Source organism: Anomaloglossus baeobatrachus, chromosome 1 (genome assembly GCF_048569485.1).
Source record: "Anomaloglossus baeobatrachus isolate aAnoBae1 chromosome 1, aAnoBae1.hap1, whole genome shotgun sequence".
Classification (NCBI taxonomy): Eukaryota; Metazoa; Chordata; class Amphibia; order Anura; family Aromobatidae; genus Anomaloglossus; species Anomaloglossus baeobatrachus.
The window spans coordinates 4,096,416-4,114,821 of record NC_134353.1 but is presented as its reverse complement, the minus strand read 5'-3'; positions in this window follow the sequence as shown (position 1 = coordinate 4,114,821).

Here is an 18,406-nt window from a genome sequence, read left to right as displayed (position 1 = left end):
TGTGCTACGTCCTTCACAATCTGCTGACCAGGAAGCAGATATATCTCATATCAGATATATCATATAACCTTCCCCCAAGGTGCAATTGCACAGACACAGCAAACATCATCCACTTCCTTGTCCCAGGGAAGCGTCCAGTTGTCCGTGCCTGAAATCTTGGAAAGAAAGCGTAAATACCCAGCCACGCACCTGTGAAGCCCCACAAGTGCAGTGTCGGTGCATTACCTTCAGGGACTCCACTCAGCTGGATCCTGTCACAGGTAGGAAATCTTCTATTTGTCGTGACGCCACTCTCAGAATTGCGGTCAGTGGGGACCGCCACTGCAGATTAAGGGATGCCTGGGGCTGATGGTGGGTGCAGTCGGTTGTAGTAGCCTCCTGAGAGTGAGGCAAGCCCCAGGGCCCGGTGTAGGTGTGTAGAACCACAAGGCGCAGAATAACTCCACACAAGCAGAATGTCTTTCAGGGGTTTTACTCACAGTTGATGGCAGAGTGAGTAACCCGGGCGTAGCTGGGATGAACCAGGCTGGAACCAGGTATCCTTCAGGCTGACTGATGAGGGTGACTACCGACTCGCCTTCCTTAGCCCTTTGCGTTTTGGGGTAACCCCGACTTTTAGTCCCTATGGGGGTCACCCAGGGAAGTTGCTGAAGCCTCTCTCCCCTTCGTTTTGTCCGTTTGCTTGTAGCCTGGACCAGGACACTCCGGCTGCTTGCCTCCTGTGAACTATGGGCCCTAACTGTGGCGACGTGGCTGCGGACTTTGTAGTGTGATCTTGGGGGTGTGAAGTGCCCCCTCAAGCAGGTTTGGCAAGGAAGGTGGATCTATCCCTGCACTGGGACCTACTACCCGTTTGGGCCTGGTACTCCCTAGCAGTCTCCTTACTTCCCACTCCGTTGCTCTCTCTTTAGCTGAAGATGGATTTCGGGTAGCACTCCTAGGTGACCGTTCTCCCCCGTCGGTAGCCACTGCGCGGGCGCTGTTAGACTGTGACTCGCCCACCCCAGGGCTATGGGACACCCGGTGCCGGGCCGGACTAGTCCGGTGGTAGTCAGTGGTGGCTGGGCCCGGCTCCGTGGCCCTGGTGGGTGTCAGTTGAATATGTGGCGGATGACTTTAAGTTTGTATTCGTGACGCCACCTGTGGTCTGCGGCTATTAAGCCGCCGCTGCTGTGTGAGGCCACCGGGATGATGTTATAGCAGCAATGGTGGTACTGCTCCCCACAGGTGGAGCAATGCCCGGGGCACAGTTGGTGCTTGTGGAAGTCTATGGTGCTGTGTGACTAACACGGTGCAGGGCCGACAAGCAATGAAAGAAACAGGCACAAACAGTAGTCTCTTTACCTTCTCCTCTTTTACTCGGCAGAAACTTAGTCCAGGGAGACCGTCACAGATGGTAAAGATGATCCGGCCGGCCTGGAAGTGCCTGGGGTGATCTTTGGCCAGTTGAGTATGAGGCCTACTCCTTAATCTTTCTCTGCTGTTTTAGGACACTGCACTTTAGGTTTGCAATTGCCCTCTTGCTGCTGGGACTTGTTGTTCGTCCCCTTTTCTGTGTGGTAGACTGCGCAGGCCCTCTCTGGTGCTTCTCTGCTGGAGCCCACACCAGGCCCTTGGGATGCAGTTGTACCTTCAGATTGCTTCTGGGACAGGGGGCTTGCAGCTCTCCTGCCCTCCGGATTCAGCTACCAGGGATGGATTTTATGCCCTGGCAACTACAGACTCCGATGTCTGAGTCTCTGCTGTGCCTCTCTGCTCCCCTTGCTTCACTGGGCCAAGCTATCCAAGCTCTAGGCCCCAGTTTCACAAGGCAGCACTACCCTGCGTCTGCACTCTTTCACTCCTGTCTCCAGACTAACCACTACTTCCTCCCTTCAGCCAGACTTAAGGAATCCTCCCTGAAGTTCCAGGTTCAGAGCTCCCTCTGCTGGCCGGAGGGAGAATTGTGTTGAGTGTTAACTTACTGGCCAATAGATCTCCCAATTACCTCCAGGCTCAGCATTAACCCTTTGGGAGGGCAATGCTGTTGTGGCGACCAGGTCCTGGGGCGCCACACTCCCCCTTAGTTAAATTCAGTACTCCCGGACTGTAGAAACAAACATGACATGTTAGAACATTTCATCCCATTATGGGAGGCGCAAATACTTTAACGTTACAAACTTAAACATTACTATAAGAGTCCAGTGTGGCTCCCTGCCGGGTGTCCATTACACTGCTCCATGGGGGACCCGCCGCGATCAAACCCCCAACGTAGGCTCTGGGCGTGCGTCAGAGCATTGATGACCCCACTCTATGCACGCCGGACGGGTTTTTCTTCAGGGGTGTCGAGCACACTGGTGCTAACTATGAACAATTTAGGTGTTGGCCACCCATAGTCCAGTGGCCCAATTGTCCATTTTCGCAATCAAAAAAAAAAAGAAAAACATTTTGTACACAACCTTACAGACATTTTGCATAACTATGTACATTCTAATAAATACTCCTTCTTTTTCCTTATACAGTTGACTCTCTATACCTTGGAGGGGGTTGTCCCCGAGTGCTGCGCTGGGACCTACGTAGCTCTGGTGTTTGCCCCTGACTACGTGGTGCGTCTTCTATCTCAGCACTACAGGTGGGCCTAACCCCAATAGGTAAGCGTGATGGTTGCCTTTGTGGGCTAAGAGTCGCCAAGGGTATGACAGGTTCACCACCGACAGGGGGTTGATCCTCCTGTTCCACTGCTGGCGTGTCATCTCGTGCTGGCGCGGACGGTTCTTTAGGTGGATCCGGAACCTTTTCTGTTTCTGGCTCGACCAACTGCGGAAACGTCAAAACTGGTACCACTATAGCATTGTTTATTCGGGTCCAAGTTTTGGGGAACTTTCCAAGGATGGTTTGAATCATCTCCCCTTCTTTCTCTTGACTTTGGGGACTTCCTTGTACTCCTTCCATTTCTCTTTGGATTCTGCATCGTTCAGGGCACGCTTTCAGGTGGTCTCGGGAAATTGCTTGATAGGTCTTGCCTTCATCCTTGCTTATGAGGCATACCTTACTATTGTCAAAGTTGGAGGGGATAATGGTGTAGGGCTCGTTTTCCCACTGATCATCCAATTTATGCGTCCTCCGCTTCTTCTTGAGGACTTGTTCTCCAGGTGCTAAGGGAGTTGCTGGGGCTGTTTGATTGTAATGCTGCTCTTCTCTCGTTCTTGCTTGAGACAGGCTCCTCTCTACGCACTCCTGGACCTTACGGTACCGCTGCTGCCGTTCTGTATCCCAATCCTCTATTTCTTGAACCGCCTCAGGCGACACAGTCCCCATCTCAAAGTCTACAGGCAACTTGCCAGGCCTGGCTCGCATCAGGTAAGCGGGGCTGCAGTTGGTCGAATTTACTGGGATATGGTTGTACAGGTCTACCAGATCTGGCAACTTTTCTGGCCATTGGTTCCTTTCCTCCAGCGGTAGGGTCTTCAGCATATCAATAACCACATGGTTCATTTTCTCGCACAGTCCATTGGTTTGGGGGTGGTACGGTGTGGTTCGGATTTTCTTACAACCGTACATGTTACAGAACTCTTGGAACACTTCAGCCTCGAATGCAGGACCCTGATCAGTCAGTACCCTTTCCGGATAGCCGTGAGGTCGACAAAAGGATGCCTGGAACGCTCTAGCTGCTGTCCTGGCTGTCTGGTCCTTCACAGGCACTACTACCAGGAAACGAGAGTAATGGTCCACAATGGTGAGGGCGTACACATAGCCTGACCGGCTTGGTGTTAGCTTCACGTGGTCCAGGGCCACCAACTCCAGGGGCTGCTTCGTGACAATTGGCTGTAGGGGAGACCTTTGGCTGGCATCATCCTTCCGCCTCAGGTTACACGGGCCACAGTCTCGGCACCACTTCTCGATCATCTTTCTCATGTGCACCCAATAGAACCGATCACGGAGTAGGGCCTCCAACTTCTTCCACCCGAAGTGTCCTGCGTTATCATGATACGCTGCTAGGACCATTGGAGCATCCCTCTGCGGAACCACTATCTGCCAGACAAGTTCATTTGTTCGCCAGTTGACATATCTCTTGCAGAGCTTGCCTTGGTAGGTGAACAGTCGTCCCCTCTCCTTCCACAGCTGCTGGGCTTCCTCTGGAGCGTCTGGGCCAAGATGGGTCTCAGCTTGCGCTAGCTTCTCTTTGACCAATCGCACGGCCGGGTCACCATTCTGTGTTTCTTCCCAATTATGGTGGAGTAATGGGTTGACCGAGACCTCGTGCTGGCTTGAGCGCTTCACTCCCACAGCATGCTCACACTGGGAAACACCTGGTGATGGAAAGCCGGTAACTCTATCTCTTCGAGTTCATCCAGGTCTTCCCCAGACTCGGGTAAGTGAGGCATTCTGGACAGCGCATCAGCATTGTTATTCTTCTTGCCAGCCCGATACTTGATGGTAAAGTCAAAGTTAGACAGCCGGGCCATCCATCGCTGTTCCATCGCACCTAACTTGGCTGTTGCCAGGTGTGTCAACGGATTGTTGTCCGTGAAGATGGTGAACTTGGCCGATGCCAGATAGTGCTTGAAGCGTTCAGTCACTGCCCAAACAATAGCGAGGAACTCCAGCTTGAAGGAACTGTAGTTTTCTGGATTCCTTTCTGTGGGCCGAAGCTTCCTACTGGCGTACGCTATCACCCTCTCTCTGCCTCCCTGTACCTGGGACAGAACTGCTCCCAGTCCCACGTTGCTGGCGTCTGTATACAGTACAAACGGTTGGCTGTAGTCAGGGTAGGCCAGAATTTCTTCTCCCGTGAGAGCCCCTTTCAGCCGGACAAAGGATGTTTCCAGTTGGCTGCTCCATTCAAATGGAGGGCTCTGCTTCTTAGCCTGCTTTGGCTGGCCCACCAGGAGATCTTGAAGGGGCGCTGCTATCTTGGTGAAACCATCAATGAACCTTCGGTAGTAGCCCACCAGTCCAAGGAACTGCCGCACCTCCTTCACTGTGGTGGGTCTTGGCCAGTCCTTGATTACAGTGACTTTCTCCGGATCAGGTGCCACACCTTCTGCGCTGACCACATGACCCAGGTACTGTACCTTTGGCTTCAAGAGGTGACATTTGGACGGCTTGATCTTCAGGCCATATTTCGACAAGGACTCAAACACTTCTGCTAAGTGCTTCAGGTGGTCCTCATAAGTCTTGGATTAGACTATGACGTCATCCAGGTACAACAGCACGGTTTCAAAGTTGTGGTGGCCCAAGCAGCACTCCATCAACCTTTGGAATGTCCCTGGGGCGTTGCAGAGCCCGAATGGCATACAATTGAACTCACAGAGGCCCATTGGTGTCGTGAATGCAGTCTTCTCCTTGTCCGCCTCTGCCACGGGAACCTGCCAATACCCACTGGTGAGATCCAAGGTGGAGAAATAGTTAGCTGACTTTAAGGCTGTTAGTGACTCTTCTATTCTGGGTAGTGGATAGGCATCTTTATGTGTAATGCGGTTAATTTGTCTGTAATCTACGCACATTCTCATCGTACCATCTTTTTTCTTTACGAGCACTAGTGGAGCTGCCCAGGGGCTACAACTATCTCTGATAACCCCAGCCTCCTTCATTTCCCGTAACATTTCCTTGGCACACTGATACTGTGCGGGGGGTACAGGGCGGTATCTCTCTTTAATGGGATGATGATCACCCGTGGGGATTTGATGTTTAACCCCTTTCACCTGCCCAAAATCTAGGGGGTGTTTGCTGAAGACCCGCTCGTACTCCTGTACCACCCGGTAAACCCCATGCTTTTGGTGCGAGGGGGTGGAGTCGGTGCCTACATGTAATTTTTGGCACCAGTCTTCCGGCTGCCCCTTGGAGCCATTGTCTTCCGCCTGGTCGGACGGGATCAAGGGTTCCACTGCTTTAATGGTATTGTTGCTGACAGTGTACAGTTTTGCTACAGTGGCGTACCGGGGCAATTTGGCCTCCTCCTCCCCACAATTCAAGACACGGACGGGCACTCTCCCCTTGCGGACGTCCGCTACCCCTCTGGCTATCAGGACTCCAGGCCTACTGTCTGAATACACCGGTTCTACCAAGGCATGGTAATCCTGACCCTTGAGGCCTATTGCTGCCCGACACCATATCAACATTTCACTTCTTGGGGGTATTACAATGGGGAGGGGGTCACTTACCCTCACACTGCCAATTTCTCCTCCGGCCAGCTCTACCTGCTGCCTCCTCATCAGGGCTCTGATCTCCCTCTGTAGGGCACGCTGCTGCCCGGAGCTGGCAGTTTCAGACGCCTGTTGCAACAAAATTATCACTTCGGCAATACAATTTTCTATCACATTTGTACCAATGGTTAGCAGTGGGTCAGATTCTTTGCGATCAATATCTACAATTATCATCCCCTGACATGGCAATTCCACCCGCCCCACTTTAATGGTTACTTCTTTGTACCCAATTTGAGGTAAGGGTTGACCATTACTGGCCACAATTGTTAAATCATCATCTGGGCCATGGTCAATGTCTGAATCCGCCCAATATCTTTTGTACAGTTTGTGGGGGATGGTTGTTACCTGGGACCCCGTATCCAGGAGGGCATTCAAAGGGATCCCATCCAGCACAATGGGAAGGACCGGTCGTCCTCCCACATACTTGCTGCGGCTGGGGTTTGAGCCGGGCTTCCTTACACCTGGGGGTTGGCTCCTGGCCCCAGGCTCAGCCCATTTAAAGGACAGCGTCGTGCAATGTGGCCCGCCTGGTTGCAGTGGCGGCAGATCGGTTGTCCTGTTGAATCATACCGGTCTGTGTCTCTGCCTCGGGTCGGCGGAATCCTCCTCTGTCGCATCCATGGGACGTCCTCTGGGCTGGAGGCCAACTCGATTTTTGCAGGCGAGGGGGTCATTTGTAGAGACTGCACGGTCTTGGCAAGGGCAGCCACAGTCTTGGTCAGCTCCTGGAACTGCTGTCTGAGCTCTGCAGTGGGATCCTTATCCAGGGACTGCGCCTCAGCCCCTGCAGTGGCTCGGGTTGCAGGCACCACCCCGGGGTACGTGATAGCAAGAGGCCGGAGGGGTACTGGGTCATTCGGTGTAGATTCTCTCAGTACCCTGATGGCCTGGTCCTTAAACTTGGCGAAGTCCAGAGCAGGGTTCTGCAGGACCAGGATACGCAGCTGGGTCCTGTGGGCATCTGACAGGAGCCCCTCTATGAACTGCTCAGTTAGGAGTTTGTCTTCTTCACGTACACTCTCTGGATCCACCTGTTTAACTGCTTTCAGGGCCTCCTGCAAGTTTAAGGCATAGTCCCTTATGCTGTCTGTGGCCCGCTGCTTGCACCCAAAGAATCTCATCTTTATCTCTGCTGCGGTGCGGGTGTCAAAAGTACTCTTTAGCTTGGCCAGTATCTGGGCTGCTGTCCCTTTATCTGTATCAGGCCAGGACTTCGCTTCACGCTGGGCTGCGCCGGCTAGCTGTCCCATTACTATGCCCACCTTCTGGCTCTCAGTCAGCGGATACACCCGGAATAAGCTGTGCAGGCTTTCTCTGAAGTCACTCAAGGTATGGGACTCCCCGGAGTACTGCGGCAGCCATTCTGCTCCCGGTATGTACGGCATGGTGATCGGCATTACCGGCGCCACAGTGGGGGCCGGGGCCACGGCGACTGGGACTGCTTCGGTCGGTGCTGCGGCGCCTTGGGCGATGGCAGCCACCTGCTCTCCCTCTGAGTCGGACATCTTCCTCCCCCTTAGTGAACCTTACCAGGCTCCGTTCACTTTTCAAATTTCCTTCTGGGTCGCGCGGGGTTAACAGCGCTCTGCTCTGATGGCGCGCTCCCTTCGCGCTCTTTTTCAGGCACGCCCCCCTTCTTCCTGCGCTCGGCGAGGCTAATGGCGGCGGCGGTTTACAGACAGTACACAGTCTTTTAAGCACAATTCCTGCAGGCGCACAGTACCCGGTGTGACCGGGCACGAAATCCTGTTCGTGACGCCAAAAGTTGACTCGCCCACCCCAGGGCTATGGGACACCCGGTGCCGGGCCGGACTAGTCCGGTGGTAGTCAGTGGTGGCTGGGCCCGGCTCCGTGGCCCTGGTGGGTGTCAGTTGAATATGTGGCGGATGACTTTAAGTTTGTATTCGTGACGCCACCTGTGGTCTGCGGCTATTAAGCCGCCGCTGCTGTGTGAGGCCACCGGGATGATGTTATAGCAGCAATGGTGGTACTGCTCCCCACAGGTGGAGCAATGCCCGGGGCACAGTTGGTGCTTGTGGAAGTCTATGGTGCTGTGTGACTAACACGGTGCAGGGCCGACAAGCAATGAAAGAAACAGGCACAAACAGTAGTCTCTTTACCTTCTCCTCTTTTACTCGGCAGAAACTTAGTCCAGGGAGACCGTCACAGATGGTAAAGATGATCCGGCCGGCCTGGAAGTGCCTGGGGTGATCTTTGGCCAGTTGAGTATGAGGCCTACTCCCTAATCTTTCTCTGCTGTTTTAGGACACTGCACTTTAGGTTTGCAATTGCCCTCTTGCTGCTGGGACTTGTTGTTCGTCCCCTTTTCTGTGTGGTAGACTGCGCAGGCCCTCTCTGGTGCTTCTCTGCTGGAGCCCACACCAGGCCCTTGGGATGCAGTTGTACCTTCAGATTGCTTCTGGGACAGGGGGCTTGCAGCTCTCCTGCCCTCCGGATTCAGCTACCAGGGATGGATTTTATGCCCTGGCAACTACAGACTCCGATGTCTGAGTCTCTGCTGTGCCTCTCTGCTCCCCTTGCTTCACTGGGCCAAGCTATCCAAGCTCTAGGCCCCAGTTTCACAAGGCAGCACTACCCTGCGTCTGCACTCTTTCACTCCTGTCTCCAGACTAACCACTACTTCCTCCCTTCAGCCAGACTTAAGGAATCCTCCCTGAAGTTCCAGGTTCAGAGCTCCCTCTGCTGGCCGGAGGGAGAATTGTGTTGAGTGTTAACTTACTGGCCAATAGATCTCCCAATTACCTCCAGGCTCAGCATTAACCCTTTGGGAGGGCAATGCTGTTGTGGCGACCAGGTCCTGGGGCGCCACAACTGCAACAGCCCCAGGGGTCTGCTCTTCTCTGAGCTCCCTGGACTCTGCACTAAACCGGCTCACTGCTCCTCCTCTCCTGTTCTTGCCTACGCCACCTAGCAACCAGGCTCTCCACCACACCCCTTGAGTGGAGATGGAGGCGTTTTACCCCCTCCACTATTCCAGTGGAGGTGAAGGCTTTGCCCCCTCCTGGGATCCCCAGGGGTCCTCTCAAAGGTACATGTGTGAGACCTGATCACTATGCGCCTGTGTAGTCACACCTCGGTCAGCCTTCTGGATTACCTGTATTGTACTGTCCCCCAGTATGTGTGCAGTACTCAGTGGCGCCTGACCAGGTCAGGGGCGCCACACACCCACAGGGACGAAGCCTAAACTCACACATTGCCAAATTGCCAGCCATGGAGATGTTGCCGTTTAGGCTTGTGGGACCACAGTGTTTCCGTGATCTCTTGGCTGTGGCTGCCCCACGATACAGTGTAACCGGGAAGATCCACCTAACAAAAGACACGTGGACAAGGACGATACATATCTGTCACATCACACTGGGTGAACCTGGTGGAGGCTGGGACAAACTCGCAAACTGTAACATCACACATCCTACTCACGCTCAGAATAGTGGGCCCAACTTCTACCAGCGTTTCCGCCTCATGATATGCCACTTCCCGTCTCCTCTCTTCCTCCTCCTCCTGCTCCTCCTCATCCTCTGCTGAATTACCCTCCCCATCACTGCCAAGTTGGGAGCTGTGCAGCAGCGCATCGGCAAAGTGGCAACACGCTCTGCTGAAGCTGATCAGTTTAGGTCACAAACCACACACTGCAGCAGAGCTGTGGCAAGGTATAAAAGAGCAAACCGATCAGTGGCTCTTCCCGCTGCATCTCCAACCCAGCTTGGTCATTTGTGACAATGGGCGTAACCTGGTGGTGGCTTTAAAGATCGGCTAGCTGGTACACGTGCCATGCATGGCTGATGTGCTGAACCTGGTTGTTCAGAAATTTATGAAAACATACCCTGACTTGCCGTACCTACTTGAGAAGATGCGCTGTATTAGTGCCCATTTCTGCCACTCCTCTACCGCTCTTGCTAGTCTTACAGCGTTGCAAAAACACTTTAATTTGCCAAGTCGCCAACTCATGTGGGACCTGCCCATGCGGTGGAACTCTACATATCATCATATGTTGGTGAGAATTAGTGAGCAGCAGAGGGCAGTAGCTGAATACCATCTTTAACATGACCGTCACACTGAGAGTCAGCCACATAACAACTGTTGAGTGGGTGTGGATCGCTGACATTTGTGAGGTTCTTGAGAACTTTGAGTGCTGCACCAAGCTGGTGAGCGGTGATCAGGCTATTATCAGCTTAATCATCCCGCTGCTGTGTCTGCTGAAACAATCACTGCATAATCTCAAAGAGGAAGCTTTGAGTGCTCAGCATGTGACTATAGAGCTAGATTTCCCCATGGGTGATACTACACAGCCAATATTCTGAGGCCACAATGGGTGATGATGAGGAGGATGGCAAGGATGAGGGGAAGAATATTATTTTCTTGGTGCTACTCAAGGCACTGCCAATGCTACACAGGGGACTCTCAACCCCAGCTTCATGTCTGTCCGCCATGGATGGGCTGGAGAGGAGGAGGTGGAGAAGGCCAGCTAGCATGAGAAGAGGATGGGTATTGTTCCTCCTGGTGGGGACACAGAACCTTCGCCTGTTTGCAGCTTGGCCCACATGGCACAGTTCATGTGTAAGTGTCTGTGGCAAGACCCTCGTGTGATACAAATTTTTGCCAACACCTTTCTGGAGCCACGGGACAAGGAGAAATTTCCTTCTCTCCTTTTGGAGTCACCAAAGGGTTGCCCAATGGAATCCTTCAAGAGGGTCATTGTAGATCAGATGATGAAAACATCACCCTCAGGCAACGCTGGTGGCAGAGTTACCAGCTCTTTTCAACACCAAGGGAGAGACACCAACACCAGGTCCAACAAAGGTGGGGGGAGAATGTGGGCACACTGGGCCATTTTCAATAAACCAGGACATCAGCAATGGCTATCTGTGCCTGTGACAATGCCAAGGAGGGAGAAGTTGCACAATATGGTCAAGGGGTGCTTCAGTGACCATACCTGCGTCCTTGCTGATGCTTCAGCTCCCTTTAAAGGGAACCTGTCAGGTAATGTATGTGTTCTAACCTAGTAGCAGTGTGATGTGTGTCCTAGTAACCCCTTCCTACCCATCCCTGTGTTGTAATAGTGTGTAATGTGAATGTATAAAAATGTGTTTTATTACTTATGTGTTCTGAATGTAAATGAGCAGGGGCTCTGGCCTCATGGGCTTCACATCGCACTGTGGGCGTTCGCATGTTTCCTGTGATATCACGTCACTGTGGGCGTGATACCATGGATTTACATCAACGATGTGACCATCGCTACTTCAGATCCCGCGCGTGCGCACTTACCATTCCTGCAGCCTTCTTATCCAGGTGCTTGCTTCCTGTCTCCAGACAAGTACGGCACATGACCGGAACCTCAAGAGTCTCCTGAGCATGTGCAGAGTGCATCTGAAGACAAGAAGCAAGCAAGACTGCGGGAATGGTAAGTGCGCACGCGCGGGATGTGAAGTAGCGACGGTCACATCGCTGTTGTAAATCCTGTGGACGTGATACCATGCAAAACATGCGAACGCCTACAGGGGTGTGATACTATGGAAAACATGCAAATGCCCACAGGGCGCAGAGGCAAGGTGGCGGAGCGAGACTGGTCACCGGAACGTGCTGTCTGGACCGTGACATGGATAGAGGAAGAGACAGAACAGCTATACAGGAGGATGCGGAAATCCCACGTGAAGAGAGGGTAAGCGGATACCCAGTCCCTATTGATTTCCCAAATCCGGCCACAGCGGCTGAGGGATCCGGACCGTCCCCGCTCGCGGTGAGCCCGACACCATCACCTACCCCGTCCTTGGCGGACGCCGAGCTGCCCACATCAATCCCGGCAGCGGAACCTTCAGTGCCTTTAAAGAAAGCTCCAGCTGCAGAAACCACGGTGCTGTCCCTCATCTCTGTCATGACAGTGGTCATTCGGACTCCGGCCAGACCAGACCCGGCCGCATCACCAGGCCCGTCCACAGAGGCGGAGCACCCGGACCCTGCAACCCCCGCCGCGGAGCAGTCGGTCTTTCTACCTGCAGATACGGAAGTGGAATCTGAAGATCCACCGGTTCCACTGCTGCGCGGCGTCCCGACGGCTGTTGGGGCTGCAAGAGTCCACATCAAACCAGAGCTAGCTAGGGAGCTGAGGCCGGATGCTGACGCCCCCTACTGAGAATGACATCACCAACGATTACAAGCTGAGATCACCACGCGAAACCGGCGACGGCGGGAGCTTGCCACCCACAACAGAGCAGAAAAAGAGCAGATGAGGAGCGCTGCTTCACGAGTAAGAGGGCCACGGTGCCGTGGTCTCGTGGATCGGTTTGACCTCGAGCAAGGGTGGGGTTTCATCCGAGAAGCAGGGCTCATAGCTGGGGTGTTTGTGTCCCGGCGGGACGTAGCACCGCACCTCCCCTGAGGGCACCCCGAGAGCAACCTCCAACCTGAAGAAATGGTCACCTATACCCGGCATTGCTGAGAGTGGGGCTGGTATGCCCTGGAGGTGACCAAGCATGTGATGCCTGAGGAAGAATTTGTGCCAGCGTCGGTAGTACTTAGCCGCAAAGAGGCGTGGCTACGGGACCCGGTAATTTGAAAAATGCTAAAAATGCCAGTAGTTTAACGATGCCATAGAACTGTTAGGTATCGGTGTTTTCGTTTTTTTTTTCCACAGTTTGTTATTTTCCATATAGAAATGTTAGTAAATAAGTGCTTAATTAACCAGGTTCAATGAACAGAGTGAAAATAACCAGATTTACCAGAAAATTGCTAAAATGTGTACACCCGGTACATGGACTCTGTTACGTTTTATATATAAGAAAACATGGACCACGGTCACAGGACTGGCGTGACCAGCACAAACTTGTGTTATTGTACATAGTTGCACCTCCTGTGCCCACCAGAGTCATCTAAAACAACGCCCGAGACCTTAACCTGGTCACGGACCCACCATAGGTTTGCAGGGGGTCAGGTTGTTTGGGTGGCGGGTTAACGGGATCCGGGACATCGGGACTGGACTGTCGTGGGTAGAGGCTGCAACGGAGCAGGTTGAGTCTCCACTGGCATTGAAACTGGTAGCATCCCATCTTTGAGAGATGAACTCATAAAAGGTTTAGTAACGTTAGTGCCTCACCTGCGTGGGATGAAAATGCAAATAAAAATGTTAACCCTTTTCTACCTTTTTCTACAGTTTTGAAAAAAAAATAAACCTCTGTTGTCCTGTAGCTCGGGGACGAGCTATGTTTAACTAAGGGGGAATGTGACACCCTGGCCTATCAGGTCGTCAAATGGTTTTGTGCAATCTGCCCTTCTGCATGATATCAACCTCCTCCTTGATTACGGGTCCCTGACCTTTGGTGTTGCTAAGAACAAGCTAATCAAAACCCCTAGGAACACTCTGCACCACACCGACCAGACACACCAATGGACAGCCTGAAGGGACTAGGGTTGGTTAAGGGGAGGTTAGGAGTGTGAGGAGACAGTAGAGTAGTGGAGTGTAGTGTTGGAGGTGAAAATGAGAGGAGGTCAGGAGCTAGGCTCCTTGAGACTACTAGGTGGCAGATGTTGGTCTGGGCCTGGTAGGAGCTGGACCCCGGTCGCAGGGGATCGTGACAAGGGGCACGGACTGTCGAGGAGGACAGCCGGCGGCCTTGTGCCATCACCGGCAGGGGTCAGGGCACGACAGGGTACGTGGACCCTAGACCGGGAGCGGGAGGTAGCTTCAGGGATCCTGGTAATTTACCTGATGAGGACGGAGCCTTCAAGATCTGTTCTCCACCCGCTCCAAAATCGGGGTACTAGCGCAACGAGGGGGATAGGACTTTTCCACTGCATAGTCCAGAAAATCTAAGAAAAAACTCACAGACTGAAGGCAGAAGATGTAAGCTGCCCAAGGCCAAAAAGACTAATGCACTGCCAGGATGCAGCAAGTCCTCCATATAATGGGGACATCACAGGTGCAAAGGAAGATGGTAAAATTGCACACTTGTGGCTTGTATAGGTCACTGTTCACACATGCAATATATAGAGTAGACCTGGCTCACTGAGCTTGACAGGGTGCTCTGGAGAAAACAAACAACTGCAGTCCAAGACGAATCTCTGGCACTCCAATTAGAAAACAAGAAAACAGTCTGGGTTTCTTTGGTGCTTTTTTATTGTAAATAAAGAGAATGAAAAAAGTCTGTCTCAACGTTTCGGTCTCGATGGGACCTTTATCGAGAGTTATATCAGACTAAGGGATTAGAGATTAGTATACGGATTGCACCGACAAAGAACAATGTGGATCATCACAGAAAAGACAGGGAAGCAAGTGTGAGCACTGTGACCATATAACGAAATGACAAAGTCAGCCGGTGGGTGTTGGCAGAAGAATCGTGTAGTGGTTTTCTACGGGGGTAGGGGACCACAGTCCAAAACTGCCCAGTAGGGGTCAAGAGCCCAGTAACTACTATACAGTCATATCACCTGCTTGATCCAAGGGAGAAAAAAAAGGCCTGTAAGCAAGTAGTGGAGTAGGTATACAGTTGGTATTGGTATCAATATCATAGACGGGATCTGTTAGGAGATAGCAGGAAATGCCTTGTTGGGCAGAGACGGTCTCCTATACTTGCTGTAGACTTGTGTATTACCGGATGGCGAGCATATATATTCTTAAAGAGGGGTATCTGGCATAAGAACAGGCCCTGTGCTGCGGGAAGTTCCCAAAGGGATACTTAAGGTGTGTCGGTCAGAGGACCCATGGGGAGCATAGGGGACCTGCGTCCGGTAGAGTTTCTGGCTTTGGGAACTTCCCGCAGCACAGGGCCTGTTCTTATGCCAGATACCCCTCTCTAAGAATATATATGCTCGCCCAACAAGGCATTTCCTGCTATCTCCTAACAGATCTTGACCCCTACTGGGCAGTTTTGGACTGTGGTCCCCTACCCTCGTAGAAAACCACTACACGATTCTTCTGGCAACACCCATCGGCTGACTTTGTCATTTCGCTATATGGTCACAGTGCTCACACTTGCTTCCCTGTCTTTTCTGTGATGATCCACATTGTTCTTTGTCGGTGCAATCCGTATACTAATCTCTAATCCCTTAGTCTGATATAACTCTCGATAAAGGTCCCATCGAGACCGAAACGTTGAGACAGACTTTTTTCATTCTCTTTATTTACAATAAAAAAGCACCAAAGAAACCCAGACTGTTTTCTTGTTTTCTAATTGGAGTGCCGGAGATTCGTCTTGTTCACACATGCAGGCACACAGTATCTGGTATGTAGCCTATTAGTTATGCCTCATCACAATATATGCAAGCGGGCTGCACCAGTCCTATATATATATATGTGCACCATGCAGGGACAGTGACTATAATATGCAAGGCCTAACATTAAGAGGCTGCATCCTGTATAACATACTGTGCAAAAGAATAAATCTATGAGGTATTGGTAGGTAATATGGCCATAGTACGGAAGCCACAATCCACGTCACGGATCCTCATTGTTGTGGGTCCTTACACTAATATATCATATATGTACATACATAAAAAACACCAAAAAGAGGAAAAAATCCTCCAAAATTTAAATAAAAACTCACAGACTGAAGGCAGAAGATGTAAACTGCCCGGGCCATATTACCGACCAACACCTCATATATTTATTCATTCTTCTGCACAGAATATTTATACAGGATGCAGCCTCTTTGTGGTAGGCCTTGCATAATATACTCACTGTCCCTGCATGGAGCACATATATATATATATATATATATAGGACTGGCGCAGCCCGCTTGCATCGATTGTGATGAGGCGTAACTAATAGGCTACATACCAGATACCGTAAACCTGCGTGTATGAACAGTGACCTATGCAAGCCACAAGTGTGCAATTTTACCATCTTCCTTTGCACCTGTGATGTCTGCATGTAATGGAGGTCTTGCTGCATCCTGGGAGTGCATTCGTCTTTTTGGCCTTGGGCAGCTTACATCTTCTGCCTTCAGTCTGTGAGTTTTTGCTTAAATTTTGGAGGATTTTTTCCTCTTTTTGGTGTTTTTTATAGTCCAGAAAATCCCAAGCGTGAACCCTGAGAGTAAGCTCCCCCAGTTAGCCATACGGGTGAGCGGGACCTGTTTAGTTCCAAGCTAAAAGGGACCAACTACAGAAAAGAGGTGCCAAGGTTAAGGTCAGAGGCTAACAAGCAACACCAAGGGCACGGGATCCAGGCGTGCTCCCTCCCTGCTGCAGTGGCATCAGGAACTTTGGCTTACCACGGTTGTCAGCGTCAGCGTTATTGGACTGAGTGAGTATGTCATTATCCCTTACTGGCCCAACGGCACCTCCCCGACACCATCACTGAGGCCCAGGGCATCCCCCCTACCCGTGGAGGGGTTAAACACCTAGCTGCCCACACCATCGCCACCGGGTACTCCCAGCCTCAGCGGTGGTACTTTACCCTTACCACACACCACGGGTGGCGTCACAAACTCTCTACACCATCCCCTGTACATAGCCCCCCTTTTATTTCAGTGGCCGCACGACCCCCGGGTCTGGACGCCCCTCGAGCCACCGTGGATCTGGATCCGAGCAGCCCGGCTGCTGACGTGGGGCGGCACACTTTTACATGCCAAAAGTTTTATTGATGTACTAATGCTAAGATTTTCTATTGAAATGCCAAAGTTATTGTGTTTGTAGCATTCAAGAGACCATTCCTCCCATAAAGGGAAGAAATGTTAATGTTTACAGCATAACAAAATTTTGCAGTAGTGTTCATTGTATTGTCTTGTTTTTCAGTCCGCAGACGTGCTGGGATTCGCTGTGGGGGAGTGTGTCGTCCCTGAGGCTTCAGTCGCCACAGGGTACTGCACCTCACCAAAGGTGCAGTATTCATCTCGGATACGGAGGAGGTCATCGCAGGTAAAACCACCACAATTCACCAAAACACACAGTTAGATGCCCTCTCGCTGGGACTGGGCTAGGGTAGAGACATTGGAGGGTGGCCATCACTAACGTAGTGGACCCTCCACTCACTAGCTCAGGAACCCGGTGGGAGGAGCTAGACACCGGGGAGCAAGGCGACACACACACTTACGAGCAGTCTAGTCCAGGACAGGAAACAAGTGAGACACAGGAGGACACGGTCGCTGAGGGGAGAGCTGATAGCTCCCTCAGGACCGGCACCCACTTCAGGGTGCAAAGCCCTAGGCTGGTGGGCACTGCTTGTCCCGCCAGCAGAATCCGCCGGGCAGAGGATTTCAAGTCTCCAGGCCCACAAAACAGTGCCTGAGGCACAGCAGAACATAGAGCCAGGAGCCGTGACCATAGGGCGGCTCCATCTACGGACTCGCGTCGCCTGCTATACGGAGCGGGGAACAAAACCACCCTCAGGACTCGGGTCCCAGCGTAGCTTCAAGTCGCAGGAACTAACACAACATGGTCCAGCAAGGAAAGACTCACTGAATGAAACACAGATTCTGACCTCTGAACTATCGGGGATCGGCTGGAGCCCATAACAGTGCAGTCCGGCAGTCCAAAGGTGGTGACATCTCAGTGAGTAAAGAACTTAAACTGCAGCCGCTGTGTCATCTGATCCTTCCCACGCTACTTCATTAGAGTAGACTACTTTTCCCCACATCCTCCCCGTGGCCTAACCTCTGCCTGTGGAGAGCTATACCATCTGAGCTGCGTTATCATGCTCCCCAGAGAAGGCCTCCCGCATACCACAGGTGGCGTCACGAATAACTACTACTCCCATCATCTTCTCCCTCATTTTTTTGACACCGTGGGATCATGGAGCCGGACCTGGCTGCTGTGACATCCCAAACCCTACACTGGCCTGGTGACGAGTAACCACCACCCAGACCCCGTGGGCACACCACAAGCAAGGTTAGGCTGGGAATAAAATTCAGGTCTACGCAGCCCCCCCCCTCCCCCCCCACACACACACAGTATGATGGTCTCCACACACAGTATGATGGACTACACACACACAGTATGATTGTCTTCACACACAGTATGATGGTCTCCACACACAGTATGATGGTCTCCACACACACAGTATGATGGTCTCCACAAACAGTATGATGGTCTCCACACACAGCATGATGGTCTCCACACACAGTATGATGGTCTCCACACACACAGTATGATGGTCTCCACAAACAGTATGATGGTCTCCACACACAGCATGATGGTCTCCACACACAGCATGATGGTCTCCACACACAGTATGATGGTCTCCACACACAGCATGGTGGTCTCCACACACA